Raw genomic sequence first — 23,104 nt, forward strand, 5'->3', positions numbered from 1 at the left:
TTTAGATATTCGACCGTTTCCGGACTTTTCGAAAACCCTGTATATTTTTTTATTTATAAAAATAACACAAATCACATCATTTATTATAAATGAAATGCCACAAGTACAATGTAATAAAATTTTTTGTAGTTGGACATTCCACGCAAATGTATAACTTGTAAAGATATAACAGATAAAAATGAATTAGGGAAACACCCATGTTTTCTTAATTATCCGTACATTTATATGGACGAAAATGGTGATCTATGTCCACAACTTGGTAAGCAAAACTGTCATTACTTGAATAGAATATTTTAAGTATTATTTATAAATGTAATTATTTGTAAATCTTATTGTTAGAAGAAATGGAAAATATACTATAAATGAAGCTATATACATATATTATATCTCCTATTATATAGTATCCATTTATAGTATAATATTTTTCATTTTTATATATAGTATAAGAAATATACTGAAATGTATAAAAATGTTATGTATAATAACTTTCATTTTAATATTTGTTTCAAAAAATTAATGAAAATTGTGACATAGAAGATGGAACCATTATATACGAGCCAGTTGAGTCATCGTCACTTCGTTCTGTTGCAGCTCCCTGGCAAAAATGAGACGTTTGTTTGGCGTTTACATGAACGTTTGTGGAAGTTCATCGAGAGTTTAAAAACGATTAGTAAAGAGTTTGTAGAACAAAAATTGCAACATTGCAGCGTTTAAAAGACGTTTGTACGTTATAGCGTAAACGTAAACGTTTGAAAAGTCTGAGTAAACTCTGTACACGAAGATGTATCAACGTTTACTGAACGTACTCTGAAAAATGTTACCTCAGCATTGCAAAACTTTCATGTAACATTATATAAAGAGTTTGTAGAACAAAAATTGCAACACTGCAGCGTTTGATAAGCATTCAAAACCCAACAGCGTTATGTAAGTGCTCTTACAAAGTTTAAAAAGCATATAAACTCTCAGAAAACCCTCACTCAACGGTTGTTAACGCTTTATAAAGTTTCTTATTTTCGCCAGGGCTGTGTACGGTATGTGGTGATTTCTTTTATAAAATCATGAAATATAATTTGTATCGGTGTATAGTACATTGTAACACGGTGTATAGTACATTGTAACATCGGTGTATAGTACATTGTTACAATTATAGTACATTATAAATATACGCAAACTTGCAATTGAATATAACAATAATATAATAATTATAGAGCATTCTAAATAGCAAAACGATTTCTTTAATTTTGTTTAAAATAAATCATTAAAACGTTTTTGGATTTCACATCTTACTAAAATTATAAAAATATTTATATTATATATGAATTATTATAAAAATATAAAAATAATATAATTATTATAAAAATAGATTAATATTATATAAATTTATATTGCAGGAGACATTGAGGAACTTTTAATAACAAGTGTAAAAAGAAGAAACGTACTGTGGGATCACACGTTGCCAATTACAAAAAGATCTCGAGATGTAATTGCAACACATTGGCAAGGAATTTCGAAAGAATTAAACGGTAAGTTTAATACTATTTAGTTACATACTACGTTTTAATCATTATTTATTTCTTCTGTTAAAGTATATTTTTAACTAATTTTATAGGAATTCTAACGCCAGATGCTGCTTGCAAAAAATGGCGTTATCTTAAAGATTCGTTTATGCGTATCCGCAATGACATTACAAAGAAAAAAAGCGGATCAGCTGCAAGCAAACCTATCAAATGGAAATGGTATGAGCATATGAAATCCTTACATGATAAACAGGATTCTCACAAGTTAGTATATTCAAATATTGTTTATGAAGAAACAGACATTCTTTTAAAAATAAGTTTAAATATAATTTATTGGCAGTTTTTTTGTTTTTCTTTTTTAATATTAATTTTTATTAATTGCTCTCTTTAAAGATAGTACGTTATGTAACAAATTAATAATATGTAAATATGTAATGAGGTATTTTTTTATTATATTTTTATATATAAATTTACTTTATATTTCAGTACTGCTACTAACATTCCAAGTGGCGACTGTGCGTCAACAAGTGAAATATTGGAACTTGAAGAAGATGCTGCTCACATACAAAAGCGACAGAAGAAATCGAATAATGACATATTAGAAACATTATCAAGTATTATGAAGGAACCAATAAAAATAGATATCTCATCATTGCAAACAGAAAACACAATACAGGCTCCTGAATCTGCGCAATCACAAGACAATATAACTAATATAATAAATGTAATAGGAAATCTATTACGTGAATTTCCAGGTAACGAAGGATTTTCTTTTGCATTAAAATTATTGCAATTAACTTCTGAAAAAGGAGACGAATTACGTAAGAAAGTGTAATAGTTTATTTCACCAAAGTGTATGTTTTTTCTGCTTGCAATGATGATATCTATTTTTATTTTTTATTGAGTTGACAAAATATTAGAAAAAGAACAATAATTTAATAGTTTATTATTTATCTATTTTTATTTTTTGTTGAGTTGAAAAAATATTAGAGAAAGAATAATAGTGTAATAGTTTATATTTTGTTGAGTTGAAAAAGTATTAGAGAAGATAAGACTTAATATTATATTGTATATTATATATTATACATATATTAAATAGAGAGAATAAGACTTTATTATCGTATAAGAGAGAAAAAGATTCAATTATTTATGTTATTACATTTTAGTTAATTAACAAATATATATATTTATATGTAATTAAATTAATAAATCACATATTAAAATTTATTAACTTTGATAAACTTGAACTAATGTTATGCAATTCAGAAAAATTCATAAAGAGATTCGATGTAATATTGAAGTTATTATTATTAATTGATATTATTAATTATTATTGAATTAATACTTGATATTGGAAAATATATTAACTTTATATAATCATTTCTTGCCATGGAATAGCACCTTCATTACAGAAATAATTAACAAAAATATTTCGTATATGAAATGCTTCTCGTGTATGAGTATTGCTGCCAATATTGCCTAAATATTTAAATGCCGCAGCTTCAACTTCAGATAATGTTGGAATATCCACAATATTAGTAGCTTCAGTGAAACAATTAATATCCTCGGCATTTTGACGAAGAAAATTATGTAAAACTACTCTTGCTTTTATATTTTCTGCTGTTTGAATCGATGTGTTAATAGGTCGCTTATATATTCTCCATTGAGAAGAAAGAATTCCAAACGCACATTCTATCATACGGCGCGCTCTATTAAGTCGATAATTAAATATATGTTTTTCCTTTGTTAAACCTCCTTTTCCAGGAAACAGTCGCATTGTATAATTAGTTAATTGGAAAGCTTCATCAGCTACTAATACATATGGTAAGACAGGTCCCTCAAAGACATGATCTGGAGGTGGTATATCCATTTTACCTGCGGCAAACGCTTCGCCCATTTTAGATCTCGACCATATACCTCCATCACTTTGACGTCCTGCCGCTTCAATATCAACTAATAAAAACTTATAGTTGTTATCACAAACAGCCATTAATATTATGCTATGCGAACTTTTATAATTATAATATATAGATCCAGAGTTTGGTGGAGCCTAAAATTATGTTTTTAAATATGAAAATGTTTTAAAAATAAAATTATGTTAAAATTGTTTTATTAATGCAATATTACTTGTATGACTACATGTTTTCCATCCACAGCACCTATGCAATGTGCGAAATTACATTTTATTTCAAAATTTTTCGCAATTTTTTTCCATTCATCACATGTAGGTACTTTAAGAACAAGGGGTACTAAAGTTGTTCATAATGCATTACATGTTTCTGCAATTATGTTGGATATTGTTGATTGATCGATATAATATTGATATTTTAATGACATCATTGAATCTCCAGATGCTAAGTATCTAAATAAGACATTGTACAACATTGAGAGAAAGTAAACAATCATTATGTAATTATCAAAATTAATAATATATTATATTATTATTATCATGTTTTTTATTATTATTAGTTGCTATTATTATTATTATTATTATTGTTATTATTATTATTATTAATTATTGTTATTTATTATTATATATTATTATATGTTATTATTATATATTATTATATGTTATTTATTATTATATTTATTATTATATTATTATTATTATTAATTATATTATATTATTATCATTATTATTATAAATTTTGCACCTTAATGTAAGTAGCAAACGTTGATCAGATGATATTGGCTCTCGACAAAGTGTTTCTTTCATGATTTTTGGTGCAATTAAATTATATAATTCTTCAAATAATGTTGCATTCATTCGACAATAATTTGAAAATAAATTTGGATTTTTTAATAACGTTGGTAATGTTGTATAATAAGCCCCATAAGTCTTTCGCTCCCAAAGAAAATTCGATACCCAACATCTTTTCTTATTTTTCCTTTTTTTGTTATAAATTAATAATATTGCTGCAATGCATAATCTCCTCCGATGTATACATTGTGCTACTGCATACAATAAATTAATAAAATTTGTATCAGCCATATTTCAATATATTAGCCAATTGAAGTCAAATCTTCTAACGGGCTAAAATAACACTAAATTAAATTATATGTTAAATTAAATTTCTAATGAGTCAAAACAACACTAAATTAAATTATATGTATTCTTGACAAACTTTATTAACTATGATATATTTTATTAAAAACAAAGAAAACACATATTACATATATAAAAATAAAAACACATATTACATATATACGACAAAAATTTTGTCGTATAAACGAACGCATGCGCAGTATCAGCAAATCAGAACGTCCGACAAGTTCGTCGTACGACATATGTAATATCAGCCTTATGCGAATTACGATTCGTACAATTAGCGGCGCGGAATAATGTAATACAGAACCACGTGCAATAATCGATTGCCCGCTTATGCGACACGATGCTCTGGTATTTACGCAGACGATCGGTCGCGTTTTTGCCCGCGTTTTTGCTCGGTGTTATGTCTCGTCCGTCAGCTGTTCGTACGGGGATTTAAATTTCGGTTTCATGAGCGGTCATTTAAATGAGCATATGCTCCCTGATGGATGGAGGATTTCGGAAGGCGTCGCGACGCTAGCAAGCGTCGGAGGCGGCTCGGGTTCCACCTGATAGGCGCGACGCCTGATATTTCGGTTGATGGTGCGGATGCGATTTCGTAGGGGTCGATAGCAATTGGTAGAGGCAGCGCTCGCACTATCTTTTGGTCTTTTTACTCTCGCTAGGATTTCTCCGGATTTCGCTTTGATTACCTTCGGACCAGCTTAGCTCATCTGGAAGGATCGGTAGGATCTGTCTTGCTGTAGAGCCTGTTTGCGCCGAGAGCCCGTTTTATACGCGGTTAATCACCCGCGCCGGCGTATTCGGTAATTACTCCCACCGGGCGGCGGTAAAAATATTTGAAGCGGTTCGGGTCCGCCCGGGCGAGTTCGGGGTGCCGAGCACGGGATCTTAACCGCCGGCAGCGTTGCGATAATCGATCTTTTTCCTACCCAGTCGTTTGCTAAAAATTAAAAATGGGCGCATCGCGCCTCTGCCTTAGTCCGGTGGTCATCGGGCGGTAGCTTCCGGTCGGTATTCGCCGGGAACGATGCATTTCGAGGTGCATCGTTACATACTAATTAAAAAAAGGAAAATTCGCAAACTTCGGCAGAAAACTAAACATCCGCTGTACAAGAAACAACTCAATTTCTTATCAAAAAGTTTAAAGGATATACTTTTCAAGGAAAGAAATGAAGGAATACAAGAATATTTGAGAAATCTAGATGCCTCTGCTGTCTCTGATTATTCTTTATGGAAGGCGACCAAAAAAAACTAAACAATCACAATTGTCGTCAGCACCGATAAGGAAGCAGGATGGAAGCTGAGCCAAAAGTGATATTGAGAAAGCGCAGACGTTCACTAAGCATCTCAGCAAAGTCTTCATACCTAACATTGATGTCAACTCTCTAGATGAAATAACAAAACATATAACAGACACGCTAAACCCATATCCAAATGACTCCACCGAAGCAACAACAATAACAAAAGTCACAGCGCAAAAGGTTCGATATGTTATTCAAAAATTAGACACAAAAAAGACTCCGGGTTATGATCTCATAACGGGAACAATTCTGAAAGAACTACCCGAAGCTAAAATAAAACTACTGATCTCGATTTACAATGCTAGCTTGAGAAGGTCATATGTACCACCCCAATGGAAAGTAGCAGAGATAGTATTGATTCATAAACCAGGAAAAACTGTAGAAGATACCAAATCTTATAGACCGATCAGTTTACTTCCAATACCATCCAAAATAATGGAAATACTCTTTTCCAGGAGATTAATGCCCATAATTGAAAAACGCAAACTGATTCCAAAACATCAATTCGGCTTTAGAAATAAACATAGTATCTTAGAACAAGTACACAGATTAGTGGAGGTAATAAATAAATCTTTACAGGAAAAAAATTTTGTTCGGACATATTTTTGAACATATCACAAGCGTTTGACAAGGTCTGGCACACCGAACTATCCCACAAAATCGAACATTTATTACCAACAAGCTATCACCAATTTCTAAGATCTTATTTATCAGACAGGCAGTTTAGAGTCAGATACGGAGAGGAAATAACTAAACTGCGTAAAATCCAAGCAGAAATACCACAGGGCAGCGTCTTGGGTTCAATGATGTATCTTCTATTCACAGCCGATCTCCCTACACCGGGGGATACAATTGTAGGAACGTTCGCAGATGACACAGCGATCTTAGCAAGCCACATGGATCCAACTATTGCGTCCATAAAAATACAAAATGGCTTCCAAAGTATTGAAGCATGGCTAAACAAATGGCAAATAAAAGTCAATGAGACAAAATGCGTCCATGTTACCTTTACAACCCTTACAACAGGCGTGAAACTTGTCCCGCAGTACAAATAAATGGCATACAAATCCCGCAAGCTGATGAAGCAAAATACCTGGACATCCATTTGGATAGGAAACTAAACTGGAACAAACACGTATTTATTACACGCAAACAATTGGGACTACAATTAAGGAAATTTTATTGGCTACTGGAGCGGAAATCTCAGCTAAATCAAAATAGCAAACTGATGCTATTGTTGCGTCCGCGGCGACGACCTCGATATATCGAACGCGCGCGCGACACAACTTTCGGCACACACCACTCGCACACTCGCGCACTCGGAATAATAACACGGTTCTTTGAAAACACAAGAACTTTAATAAGCAACACAGAACACACGCGAACAGATTAATAATGGCTCGTATATAAAACACGTCCGGACAGTTTGACAGCTATCTTCCGACTCAGCTGACCACCGTTGTTTTTAAACAATCTTCTTGACTACGGGATCCGAACAACGGCAGGGCCGTAACGACTCGGGCGCGTAACACTATATAAATGTATCCTCAAGCCGATTTGGACTTACGAAATTCAGCTGTGGGGCACTGCTGCCAATTCCAATATAGAAATAATACAGAGATTCCAATCAAAAATGTTACGAATTATAGTAAACACATCATGGTTTATAACAAACGATTCTCTTCACAAAGATCTCAACATTTCGACTGTTAAGAAAGAAATAACAAAGGCTGCAAATATGTAGATACAAAATATGGTTGAAAAATCACCCAAATCCTCTTGCAAGAAATCTGGTTCACACAAATATCAAGAAACGAAGACTCAAACGCAAAATTCCACAAGATCTATTCGAGAATTTTATTTTCTTCAGCTTATTGTTAGTGTAGTAATCCTACTTATTACATTATATTATATTACATGGGTGATTCATTGGATTCTTCCCATGCACGCCAAATGCTAAATCATACACCTATTGTTAATTGTCCCTTCGAAACAGATCGCAATATACAGGGTGTCCCACAACTCATAATTAAAATTTTATTAACATATTCCTGAGCAAAATCTGAGACAAAACTTTTGATACAAAAATCTTGAGGCTACAATAGTTTTTGAGTTATAAATTTGCCAATGATTTCGTGTAGAATTTGCTCGCTTAAGTCCATAACTATATTTACATATGATTTACCGATCTGTTATTGATTTTTTCATGTCAGGTGATATTGATTTTTACTGCATAGCTGATTTCACTTTTTATTTTATTTTATAATAATAATAGAATTTAATTAATTTTTACAAATATTTTTTTTATTAAAAGGAAATGTATTTCATTTTTCAACTATGTTAAAACATTAGATTTTATAATTTTGTTTAAATGTAATAATTGAATAATTATTTAAATTTTTATTTAAAAAAGAATTAAATGTTTTCCGTATATTATTTATAATTTGTTATACTAATTAATTACTATTATGTACATTGTACATAATAAACACACACATAAGAAACGACAAAATAAAATCAGCTATGCAGTAGGAATTAATACTAACATGAAAAAATCAATGACAGATCGGTAAATCGTATGTAAATATAGTTATGGACTTGAGCGAGCAAATTCTACACGAAATCATTGGCAAACTTATAACTCAAAAACTATTGTAGCCTCAAGATTTTTATATTAAAAGTTTTGTCTCAGATTTTGCTCAGGAATATGTTAATAAAATTTTAATTAAGAGTTGTGGGACACCCTGTATATCTGGTTAAAAAAAAATTTCATCGGTTTGAAAATAATTTTAATGAATTAATGAAATTTTTGCGATTAAAATGATATTAAACACGGCGTAAATCGGGTAATTTTTAATTAGTCTGATAATAAAAATTTTATAATTATATATTTAACTAAATTTATGCGATTTATATCATGTTTGATATTATTTTAATCGCAACACATCTCATTATTCTATTAAAATTACTTTTAAATGAATAAAAAATGCATTTTATTTTATGACATATATTAGTGAATATTATAAATAAAGTCTCATGTAAGAGACTTCGCAATGTTCGACATTTCTTTTCGTTATTTATAATAATTTACGACTTTAAATTGCCATAAAATAAAAACTGAAACTATTATATTTTATTTGATCTTTTTTGATTAAAAGGGATTAATGAAATTTTTGCGTTTAAAATGACATCGAACATAATATATTTCGGATAACTTTTACTTATTGTTATATAAGTAAAAGAATGTATCTAATTGAAAATTATTCGAATAAAATGTTGGGTTGTTTAATGTGATTTTAGTCGTAAAAATCATATTAAGAGGATGCCGGAGTCGCAGCCGAACTCCGACGGGTAGGCGCCCTCATTTTAACATAACTAAAAGTGTCGGTACATTACCAACACTTATAGTTATGTTACCGACAGTATTTTCTAGAATAAAAAGACATGCATATTTTAGAAAGAGCAATGTGAAAGCTTTTCTTTACATTGTGTTTATTGGAACAAAAAATATGTTGCATTTTCACTGCTCTATCGTCTCGCACAAGCAACGATTTTAGAGCATAGATCTATCTTTATTGCGTACATATTTAAACATAATTCTAATATCATTGCTCTCATTTAGCTATGTTTCTTTATATATATAATAAAAATATATTGTGAAAATATTTATAAATATTATATACTTATAAATTTTATGAATACGATATTACATCAAACAATTTGCATAAAACATTTTATATTGTTAGCTTTTGATTATATCGATTTAACAAATGTCATGCATAAATTGTAATTTGTAGAAAGTTATATGCAAATATCCTTCTTATTGTATATACAGAGTGTCGCAGAGTACTATACATATATAAGCGCTTGTGAGGAGCGCAGTAAATTGAAGAAAAAAGTCCCATAGCATTTTACGATTTTCGCAATAATAGAAATTATAAAATAAATAAATTATATAATAATATTAAATAAAATCGAACGAATGTGTATCTACGTGTGTGTGTGTGTGTGTGTGTGTGAGAGAGAGAGAGAGAGAGAGAGAGAGAGAGAGAGAGAGAGAGAGAGAGAGAGAGAAACGCTCGACCGTTCGAGCTATTGCATGGTCCAGCGTGTTAGGCTTTTCGTGCGTCGGCACGTGACAAGGGGAAGAACAGCGGGACATGCCGTTGTCATTCGTTACGTCATCGCCACGCCGCGCTGTTCCTCCCCTTGCCGCGCGCCGACAAAATGCCTAACACACTGGATAATGCGACAGCTCGAACGGCCGAGCGCTTCTCTCTCTCTCTCACACACACACACACACACACACGCACACACACACACACACATATACACACACACACGTAGATACACATTCGTTCGATTTTATTTAATATTATTATATAATTTATTTATTTTATAATTTCTATTATTGTGAAAATCGTAAAATGCCATGGGACTTGTTTCTTCAATTTACTGCGCTCCTCACAAGCGCTTATATATGTATAGTACTCTGCGACATTCTGTATATACAATAAAAAAGATATTTGCATATAACTTTCTGCAAATTACAATTTATGCACGACGTTTGTTAAATCGATATAATCAAAAGCTAACAATATAAAATGTTTTATGCAAATTGGTGTAATGTCGTAAAATTGATAAATAATATAAATATTTTCATAATACATTCTTTGTTTCAAAAGCATCGAAATGATAGATTTATATCGATAATATAATAGGTTTCATCGTCCATTTCCAGACGCAACCATAATATATATTTTTTTCGTCTCTCCGATATATGCAAATGAGATATTTGTACTGAGGCGTCTTTTTCTAACGATATTCATTAGAATATTGTGATCAGATATGATAAATGTAAGATATATGAATAATTTATCACTTTGGAAAAGGCAATTTACTTTCTGCTATAATTTAAAAAAAATGTTGCTTTGTACATTTCACATTATTGAAATATTTTTCTTTACAAGGATTTCCTTCTAAGACTATAGTTTATAGTAGTGTAGGGAAAGCCGCAGCATAAATTTCATAGCATATGCTATCAAGTTGAAACATTTCAAATATTATATTATTTGTAGGCAACGGCAATAAAAGTAATTTTTTTTAGGCACCAATAGACCACACAGCCGGGTAAGCTATCGTACATTCGAAGCTTGGTGTTATCAAAAAAATCGCCAGCGATCAGTATAATTTGCTCAATAATTTGTTAGCTTTTGTCGCTATATGACATGCTACAATTATATAAGAATTATCGCAATATAATATAGCACACTTTCAAAATAAGAATTCTCTTATAACGTGTAAAAATCGGTTCAATGATTCATTTTATCTGGATTTTTATTCTTATCAAATATGCCTTTTAGTTGAGGCAGTGTCTTTATGATCTCTGAATTAAATTTCGTTTAAATTTCGCTTCCAGAATGCACAGGCAAATCGTATCTGATGTAAAACATTTTTGAAAGTAACCAGCACACAAATTAAGATCGCTTTTCGAATTTTTTTTGAATAACCAACATACAAATTAGATCGCCTCTGGATTTTTTTTTCAATAATCAGCTCACGAATAGATCGCCTCTGAAATAAATATTTTAAATAACCAAAGCGCACATGCAAACCGCATCTGATATGAAATATTTCTAAAAACAACCAGCCTACGAATAAATTGCCTCTGGATTTTTTTGAATAACCGGCACACGAATTAAATCGCCTCTGGATTTTTTTTCAATAACCAGCACACGAATTAAATCGCCTCTGGGTTCTTTTAAACCAGCATACGAATTAGATCGCCTCTGGATTTTTTTTAAATAATCAGCTCACGAATAGATCGCCTCTGAAATAAATATTTTAATAACCAGAGCGCACATGCAAACCGCATCTGGTATGAAATATTTCTAAAAACAACCAGCACACGAATTAAATCGCCTCTGGATTTTTTTTCAATAACCAGCACACGAATTAAATCGCCTCTGGGTTCTTTTAAACCAGCATACGTATTAGATCGCCTCTGGATTTTTTTTTAATAATCAGCTCACGAATAGATCGCCTCTGAAATAAATATTTTAATAACCAGAGCACACATGCAAACCGCATCTGGTAAAATATATAATCTGTACGTGTGTGTGTATACACACACACACACACACACACACACACACACACACACACACACACACACACACACACACACGTATATATATATATATATATATATATATATATATATATATATATATATATATATGTGTGTGTGTGTGTGTGTGTGTGTGTGTGTGTGTGTGTGTGTGTGTGTGTGTGTGTGTGTGTGTGTGTGTGTGTGTGTGCGTGCGTGTGTGTGCGTGCGTGTGTGTGGGTAGGTGGATGTGAGTGTGGATGTGTGTATGTATGGACGTATGTACGTATAAAAGTGACGCGAGAGTTACATGAGGAAGCGAGGTAATAAGAACGAGCGAAATAACAACAAAAGCGAACGAGATAGAAATAGCAACAAGGATTCGAGCTCGAGAATCGGATCTTTCTTTCACACTATTATTTTCCTCTCGCTCGCATCTATTACTGTCTCGCTCGCTCTCGATTCTTGGGTCCGCTTATCTTTTCGAACTGTCTATCACGATTGTCAAGTGTGACGGAGAAAACAAGACCATGAGTAGAGAGCGAGCGAGATGACCTATCATCAAAGAGTTCCGAAGTCTTACAATCGGTTTCTTTGCTTCCTCTATCCATTCCGAATTCATGAAAATGTAAACATCTTATAAAATAAAAATTGAAACTTTTATTTTTAATTTCATCGGTTTGAAAATAATTTTAATGAATTAATGAGATTTTTGCGATTTTTGCGAAATGATATTAAACACGACGTAAATCGGATAATTTTTAATTAGTCTGATAATACAAGTTTTATAATTATATATTTAACTAAATTTATGCGATTTATATCGTGTTTGATATTATTTTAATCGCAACATTCTCATTATTCTTTTAAAATTACTTTCAAATGAATAAAAAATGCATTTTATTTTCTAACATGTATTCGTGAATATTATAAATAAAGTCTCATGTAAGAAACTTCGCAATGTTCAACATCGGAAACTTTTTCGTTATTTATAATAATTTACGACTTTAAATTGCCATAAAGTAAAAACTAAAACTTTTATATTTTATTTGATCTTTTTTGATAAAAAGGGATTAATGAAATTTTTCCGTTTAAAATGACATCGAATACAATATAATTCGGATAACTTTTACTTATTGTTATATAAGTAAAAGAATGTATCTATTTGAAAATTATTCGAATAAAATGTTGGGTTGTTTAATGTGATTTTAGTCGTAAAAACCATATTAATTCTAAAATATGTTCAGTAAGATAAATTAAGTAATGTAAAAATTTTAGTTTCTAATACATTTTCAATGTTATCAATTGTGATGTTCACATGACATCTTCTGGTACATTTAAATATGTGAAATAAATAAATAAATAATTTTAATATGTATAATAAATTAAGATAATTTGTTTCACTGCACAATATATAGATCATTTAATATTAATTATATCGACCATATTTAGACCAGGAGACGTCATGTGAACACCACAATTAATAACATTGAAAATGTATTTGAAACTAAAATTTTTACATTACTTAATTTATCTTACTGAATATAATTTTAGAATTAATATGATTTTTACGACTAAAATCACATTAAACAACCCAACATTTTATTCGAATAATTTTCAATTAGATACATTCTTTTACTTATATAACAATAAGTAAAAGTTATCCGAAATATATTATGTTCGATGTCATTTTAAACGCAAAAATTTCATTAATCCCTTTTTATCAAAAAAGATCAAATAAAGTATAAAAGTTTTAGTTTTTATTTTATAGCAATTTAAAGTCGTAAATTATTATATTATAAATTATTATAAATTATCATAAATAACGAAAAAGTTTTCGATGTCGAACATTGCGAAGTCTCTTACATGAGACTTTATTTATAATATTCACGAATATATGTCAGAAAATGAAATGCATTTTTTATTCATTTGAAAGTAATTTTAATAGAATAATGAGAATGTTACGATTAAAATATCAAACACAATATAAGTGGCATAAATTAAAATATCAAACACAATATAAGTGGCATAAATTTAGTTAAATTTATAATTATAAAACTTGTATTATCAGACTAATTAAAAATTACCCGATTTACGTCGTGTTTGATATCATTTTAATCGCAAAAATCTCATTAATTCATTGAAATTATTTTCAAACCGATGAAATTAAAAATAAAAGTTTCAATTTTTATTTTATAAGATGTTTACATTTTCGTGAATTGCAAATGGATAGAAGAAGCGAAGAAACCGATTGTAAGAGACTTCGGAACTCTTTGATGATAGGTCATCTCGCTCGCTCTTTACTTATAGTCTTGCTTTCTCCGTCACACTTGACAATCGTGATAGACAGCTCGAAAAGATAAGCGGACCCAAGAATCGAGAGCGAGTGAGACAGTAATAGATGCAAGCGAGATAATAATAGGAGCGAGCGAAACAGTAATAGATGCGAGCGAGACAATAATAGGAGCGAGCGAGACAGTAATAGATGTGAGCGAGAGGAAAATAATAGTGTGAAAGAAAGATCAGATTCTCGAGTTCGAGTCCTCGTTGCTCGTGTTATTTCTCGTTCGCTCTTATTGTTATTTTGATCGTTCTTATTATCTTCTCGCTTCTTCACGTAATTCTCGCATCACTTTTGTACATACATACGTCTATACATACACACACTCACACACACCCACACACACCCACACCCACACCCACACACACACACACACACACACACACACACACACACACACACACATATATATATATATATATATATATATATATATTGTGTATATGTATAACTTACACAGAATATTTTCTACGTAACTCGTTGTAACGCTGTTTTCCCGCAGCTTGTTACGCGTACGATTGTTACGCCGCTGCGTGACAGCGAGTATCTATGACGCGGAATTCGAGAAAGAAAACAAGAATGTAATGCTTTAATGTGCGCGTACATGTATACTGAAGTATACTATTACACGCAAGATGAAAGAGAATGATGGTACGAGATTGACTCTCCTTGTCACACAAACCGACTATAGCGCCGTCTGTCGCGATAGCGAGCAACTAATCTACTGCTCTGTTTTACTCTTGTATCGCAGTCTCACACTCAACAATATGCATGAAAATTTTGCGTACCGAAATTATTTTTACTACGATTCTAAACTCATTTCTAAAAGTTTATTTATATTCCTTCATGCAATCTCTAACAGGAAGCTATGTTATTTTGTACATATAAACTGCAACATTTTTATATTAAGCAAGTTTTGTTACGGGTTGACGTCAGAAGCTGATAAAAAAACTGTAATTTTTCAATTTTTTTTGTTTTTGACATAAAACTAGTAGGTTCCTGCTTTGTTTTTATATATACTTTAATCGTGGAGAAGGAATTATAATTCTGTGCAATCAATAAAAAAATTTCGGTATGGAAAAAAATAATCGTTCTGTCGGTAATCCGGCATCCTCTTAAGAGGATGCCGGAGTCGCGGTCGAACTCCGACGGGTAGGCGCCCTCATTTTAACATAACTAAAAGCGTCGGTACATTACCAACACTTATAGTTATGTTACCGACAGTATTATCTAGAGTAGAAAGACATACATATTTTAAAAAGAGCAATGTGAAATACAAGCTTTTTTTGTATTGTGTTTAATTGTATTTATATTGAAACAAAAAATATGTTGCATTTCTACTGCTCTATCGTCTCGCACAAGCAACGATTTTAGAATATAGATCTGTCTTTATTGCATACATATTTAAATACAATTCTATCATTGCTCTCATTAGCTATGTCTCTTTATATATATAATAAAAATATATTGTGAAAATATTTATAAATATTACTTATAAATTTTATGAATATACGACATTACATCAAACAATTTGCATAATACATTTTATATTGTTAGTTTTTAATTATATCGATTTAACAAACGTCGTACATAAATTGTAATTTGTAGAAAGTTATATGCAACTATCCTTTTTATTGTATGTATACAGAATGTCGCAGAGTACTATATATAAGCGCTTGTGAGGAGCGCAGTAAATTGGACAAAAAAATCTCATAGCATTTTACAATTTTCGTAATAATAATAGAAATTTAAATAAAATCGGAAATATGTATCTGTGTATGTGAGAGAGAAAAAAAGAAAGAGAGAAGCATTCGGCCGTTCGAGTTATCGCATGATCCAGCGTGTCAGGGTTTTTTGTCGGCGCGCGGCAAGGGGAGGGACAGCGCGGCGCGGCGATGACGGTGTAACGAGTGGCAACGGCGTGCCCCGCTGTCCCTTCCCTTGTCGCGCGCCGACAAAATGTCCAACACGCTGGACCGTGCGATAGCTCGAACGGCCGAATGCTTCTCTCTCTCTCTCTCTCTCTCTCTTTTTCTCTCACACACACAAGCAGATACATATTTCCGATTTTATTTAATATTTCTATTATTATTACGAAAATCGTAAAATGCTATGGGACTTTTTGTTCAATTTACTGCGCTCCTCACAAGCGCTTATATATAGTACTCTGCGATATTCTGTATACATACAATAAAAAGGATATTTGCATATAACTTTCTACAAGTTACAATTTATGACGTTTGTATAATCAAAAACTAACAATATAAAATGTATTATGCAAATTGTTTGATGTAATGTATATTCGTAAAATTTATAAACAATATTTATAAATATTTTCACACTACATTCTTTGCCTCAAAAGCATCGAAATAATAGATTTATATCGATAATATAATGGGCCCCTTCATCGCCCATTCCCGCAACCATAATATGTGTATTTTTTTCGTCTCTCCGATATATGCAAACGACATTGAGGCGTCTTTTTCTAACGATATTCATTAGAATATCGTGATCAGATATGATAAATGTAAAATATGATATATGAATAATTTACCATTTTGGAAAAGATAATTAATTTTCTGCTATAATTTAAAAAAAAATGTTGCTTCATACATTTTACACATTATTGAAATATTTTTCCTTACAAGGATTTCCTTCTAAGGCTATAGTTTATAGTAGTGTAGCGAAAGCTGCAGCATAAATTTCACAGCATATGCTATCAGGTTGTTAAAGCTTTTTAAATATTATATTATTTGTAGGCAACGGCGATGAAAGTAATTTTTTTTTTAGGCACCAATTTATCATATGTACAGCCGGGTAGGCTATCGTACATTCGAAGCTTGTCATCAAAAAAAATCGCCAGCAATCACTATAATTTGCTCCAATAATTTGTTAGCTTTTGTCGCTATGTGACATGCTGCAATTATATAAGAATTATCGAAATATAGCACGCTTTCAAAATAAGAATCATCTCTTATGACGCGTAAAAATCGGTCCAATGATTCATCTCATTTGGATTTTTATTCTTATCAAATATGCCTTTTAATTGAGGCAGTGTCTTTATGATCTCTGAATTAAATTTCGTTTAAATTTCACTACCAGAATGTACATGCAAATCGTATCTGATGTAAAACATTTTTAGTAACCAGCACATAAATTAAGATCACTTCTCGAATTTTTTTTTAAATAACCAGCATACAAATTAAATTAGATCGCCTCTGGATTTTTTTTGAATAACCAGAACACGAATTAAATCGCCTCTGGAAGACTTTTCGAATAACCAGCACACGAATTAAATCGCCTCTGGAAGACTTTCCGAATAATCAGCACACGAATTAAATCGCCTTTGAAATACTTTTCAAATAACCAGCACACGAATTAAATCGCCTCTGGGTTTTTTTTCAAATCAGCACACGAATTAAATCGCCTCTGGATGTTTTTTTCTTTTGAATAATCAGCTCACGAATATATCGCCTCTGAAATAAATATTTTAATAACTAGAGCGCACATGCAAATCGCATCTGGTAATAAAATATTTTTAAAAACAACCAGTCCACGAATAAATCGCCTCTGGATTTTTTTGAATAATCAGCACACGAATTAAATTGCCTCTAGGTTTTTTTACACCAACACACGAATTAGATCGCTTCTGGATTTTTAAAAAAAATAATCAGCTCACGAATAGATCGCCTCTGACATAAATATTTTAATAACCAGAGCGCACATGCAAACCGCATCTGATATGAAATATTTCTAAAAACAACCAGCCTACGAATAAATCGCCTCTGGATTTTTTTGAATAACCGGCACACGAATTAAATCGCCTCTGGATTTTTTTTCAATAACCAGCACACGAATTAGATCGCCTCTGGATTTTTTTAAAAAATAATCAGCTCATGAATAGATCGCCTCTAACATAAATATTTTAATAACCAGAGCGCACATGCAAACCGCATCTGGTATAAAATATTTTTAAAAACAACCAGCCCACGAATAAATCGCCTCTGGATTTTTTTGAATAACCAGCACACGAATTAAATCGCCTGTAGGTTTTTTACACCAGCACACGAATTAGATCGCCTCTGAAATAAATATTTTAATAATCAGATCGCACATGCAAACCGCATCTGGTATGAAATATTTCTAAAAACAACCAGCCCACGAATAAATCGCCTCTGGGATAAATATTTTTTAATAAGTATTTTTTTAATTAATAACTAGAGCGCATATACAAACTGCATCTAGTAAAATATATAATCTGTACGTGTATATATATATATATATATATATATATATATATATATATTATATATATATATATATAGTGTATATATATTGTGTATAACTTACATAGAATATTTTCCACGTAACACGTTGTAACGCTGTTTTTACGCAGCTTGTTACGCGTACGATTGTTACGGCGCCGCGCGACAGCGAGTATCTATGACGCGCAATACGAGAAAGAAAACGCAAGAGTATAATGCCTTAGTGTGCGCATACATGTGTACTGACGTATACTATTACACGCGAAATGGAAGAGAAGGATGGTACGAGATTGTCTCTCCTTGTCACATAAACCGATTCTAGCGCCGTCTGTCTCGATATCGAGCAACTAATCTACAGGCCTGTTTTACTCTCCTGCCTCGATGTCGCACACACACATATGCACAAAAATTTTCTGCACAGAAATTTTTTTTACTACGTTTCTAAACGCATTTCTGACTGTTCACTTATATTCCTTCAGGAAATTCCGAGCTGAGTGTGCTCTTATTTTGTACGTACAAACTACAAAACTTTTATATTCAGCTAATATTGTTACGAGTTGATGTTAGAAGCCGATAAGAAAACTATAATTTTCTATTTTTTCTTTATTTTAAACATAAAATGGTTCACTCTCATATTTCTTGCTATGTGTAATTTAATTGTGGAGAAGTATTTATTATTCTGTGCAACTAATAAAAAGTTTTCTGTGCACAAAATTTAGCGGTAATACAGGAAGGTCCGGCATCCTCATAAGGTAATTATAAGTAATTTCTGTATTAGCTTTTTAATGTAATTTCATAATCTTGTACAAATTATAATAAAGTACAAATTTGATTAAAGTAATAAAGACAGACTCTAATAGATAGACTAAACAATTATTTTAGGCCAGTTACAAATATAAAAGTTGAATTAGTATATTTCTTTTGTACGCTATTTTGTCAAATATGAAAAATACACTTAAAAATTGCTTAAAATAATTAATCGAAACATGCTTTAATAGAGAATGAGAGAAAGAAAGAAAAAATGAGTAATCTTTTTGTGATAAATAATAATAATGCGAATATTATAATAAAAATGTTTTTTTTTAAATATCTTGCTACTAGAGATCTTCCTTTATCTATCGCTCTAGTATTTCGAGTTGGCGAGTCAACAATGTGTATGTTAATTAAAGAAGTATGTCAGATTTTAATAAATGTATTACAACTAATATATCTATCACAACCAACTGAAGAAAAATGGAAGTCTTATGCTGAAGATTTTTGGAAAAGGTGGAATGTGCCAAATTGTGTGGGGGCAGTGAATGGAAAATATATTATTTTGCAATGTCTTCCTAATTCAGGAAGTCTATTTAATAATTATAAAAAATATAGTATCGTTTTGATGGCAGTGGCGAATCATGTATATAGAATCACCTTGATAGATGTTGGTGCTTACGGTGGTAACAGCGATGACGGAATTTGTAATGATTCCTTAATTTGAGAAAATCTGAAAAACGAAAATTTAAATTTACCAAAGAGGACTTTTAAGTTACCTGGTAGTCAGATCTGTACACTAACTTTCTTATTAGCAGACGATGCTTTTTCATTAAATATTAGTATTATGAAACCATATACAGGAAAAATTTAGATGAAAAAAATTTAGATGAAAAACAAAAAAATATGCAATTATAGATTTTCTCGAGCTAGATGAACAGTCGAAAGCGCCTTTGGCATATTTTCTAATAGATGGAGAATATTTCGACAATCCCCAAGTAGCACATGAAGCTTTAAAACGTCTGCGACAACGTCATGGCAGCTTAAACCGCAGCATTTTTGTCTATTACAGCTACAGCGAAAACGTCATTATAACGTTTCGACAACGTTGTAGCAGCAAAAGTGGGACAACATTTTTAGGTTGTGAAAACGATGTCACAGCCATTTGGCTGCACAATTATTTTGCTGTAAAGACGTTGTCATAGCCACCCCAAGTAGCACATGAAGCTTTAAAACGTCTGCGACAACGTCATGGCAGCTTAAACTGTAGCATTTTTGTCTATCACAGCTACTGCGATAACGTCATTGTGACGTTTCGACAACGTTGTAGCAGCAAAAGTGGGATAACATTTTTAGACTGTGAAAACGTTGTCACAGCCATTTGGCTGCATTATTTTGCTGTAAAGACGTTGTCATAGCCACATCACGACAGTGGAAATCGGAATAAAAATAAACAAATTAATAAACGGATAATGTTTTTCATATATAATTTCAGTGAAAGTTAAATTTTTATTTTAAAATTATGTAAAAAGATTGAAGACTATTAAACAATTTTTTGCTTTAATTGTGGGATTGAACCTCTGACAAACCGGAACCTTCGCCTTACTAAATTTGGAAAAAAAAAGATCAAATTTAAAGATTAATTAATCATTGCACATTATTAGGACTTATAACATACATATAAGTATACTATAGCGGGCGCAAATTCATATAAGTACGGTGTTACAGAACTACATACAAATTCTTAAGTAATAATTTTAGAGCCGCATAAGTGAACGCATGGGTCCGCTGACCATCGCTGATACATGCTAAATTTAATATAAAACTGATAGTCACGTTACTTTTCCCTTCGCTGTGACAGCCAGATTATAGCTATTTTGGCTGTATTTTAGTTATACATATAGTTATTTTAGTTATATAGTTTTATATATATATATATATATATATATATATATATATATATATATATATATATATATATATATATATAATATGGTGCACATGCATATTATAATAATGAACTTTCCACATGGTGCATGGCGCACATGTATATGCAATATATATACATACATGTATTCAATCGATCGATGTAATCGACATGATCGATGTTACATAACCTAAAAAACTGACTACCGTGCTGTTGCCGTGTTTCGTGTTGTGTAGTGAAAAAATTGAAAATGTTTATCATCGTAGAAACGATTGAAGATGACGAAGTTAATTTATGTGTTGTGCCCGAGAGTTGGGAGAAAAATGGAATATTATTTTGGCCACCAGGACGAAAAGGATTAAATCTTCGAAAAGATGACAGTATTTTACCAGACTTTAATAATTGGTCAAAACAAAAATGCACCGTGAAGAGAAAGAATTTTACCACATTTCAAGCCGCTATCAAAGCAGAAAAATATTTAAGTCAGTTTAATGATACCGAGGACGAAGAAAAGTAAGTACACATATTGAAAATTATTTGCAATGTAGGTTAGTATGTGTATAAAACTGTATTTTTAGATGAAATTCATTCAACTATACATATTCCTAAAAAATAGATTAAATATCAAATTTAAAAATTACTTAAAACAATAAAAACAATTTATTTAGTTATTTGGTGCAGAATTCTTCGAAACAAACACAGCGTTCTAATATCGATTTTAATAATTTAATAACAGAAAATAATATTACAAATAATAACATAGAGGTCACTAAAAATGTAGAAAATTATGCAATCGAAAGTGTTTCAACCTCCGTTCAAATTCCAAAAACTTCACAGGAATTGGAAACTACGATGGGATTCACAAATGCAACCGTGATTGGGAATGATGAAATTTCTACATTGCTTTTAACTAATTCCCAGAACCCATTAGACACTATTCAAAGTACGCTCAAATATTTATCTATTTGATATTATATAACAAATACGAAAATAATATGTTTTGGCGTTTTTTCTTCAGTACAAGAAAAATTTGACATGATAAATTTAAATTTGGAAAATTGAAAGAATCATATTCATCGAGATATATCTGCGCTACATGTAAAATTTGATAAATTAATCGATCTTCTAAAAATCAAAGCAGCATTATACAGGGTGTCCGATTCCTGAGTGACCAAACGAAAAGTAGTAGTAGATTGGGTCAAACTGAGAAGAAAAGTCCTCTACCATTTTGCAAAATTCGCAATAATTATTAAGAAATAAGCAAAAATGTTTCGGTGCATGAGAAGCGGTAGATCGCTCGCAGTGTCCGATTAATGAGTGATCAAACGAAAAGTGGTGATAGATTGGGTCAAACTGAAAAGAAAATTCCTCTACCATATTGCAAAATTCGCAATAATTATTAAGTTATAGGCAAAAATATCTCAGGGTATAAGAAGCGGTAGACAGATCGCTTCTCATGCGCTGAGACATTATTGCCTATAACTTAATAATTATTGCGAATTTTGCAAAATGGTAGAAGACTTGTCTTTCCAGTTTGACCCAATCTATCACCACTTTTCGTTTGATCACTCATTAATCGGAAACTGCGAGCGATCTACCGCTTCTCATGCACCGAAACATTTTTGCTTATTTCTTAATAATTATTGCGAATTTTGCAAAATAGTAGAGAACTTTTCTTCTCAATTTGATCCAATCTACCACTACTTTTCGTTTGGTCACTCAGGAATCGGACACCCTGTATATGAACAGCAATCTATCATTGAGAAATCTGAAAATGAAACATTGAAAAGCGAAATTCTTGCAAGGGGAAATAACACAAATGAAACCACTAGCACTAGAATC

The 23,104-nt window shown here is 31.5% G+C and overlaps 1 long non-coding RNA gene and 1 pseudogene across 1 annotated transcript; both read left to right on the forward strand.

The window, feature by feature from the left end:
• The window catches only part of LOC145966894 (uncharacterized), a 47,779-nt pseudogene that overhangs the window by 20,011 nt on the left and 4,664 nt on the right, over positions 1 to 23,104 (forward strand).
• LOC145966035 (uncharacterized) lies at positions 21,486 to 22,404 on the forward strand. The gene is made up of 3 exons (XR_014436953.1): positions 21,486 to 21,775; positions 22,100 to 22,205; positions 22,281 to 22,404. It is a non-coding gene; the product is annotated as an uncharacterized LOC145966035 (long non-coding RNA).

This window comes from Camponotus vicinus, unplaced genomic scaffold (assembly GCF_025532165.1).
Source record: "Camponotus vicinus isolate PSW18456_S1 unplaced genomic scaffold, iyCamVici1.0 SCAF_2, whole genome shotgun sequence".
Classification (NCBI taxonomy): Eukaryota; Metazoa; Arthropoda; class Insecta; order Hymenoptera; family Formicidae; genus Camponotus; species Camponotus vicinus.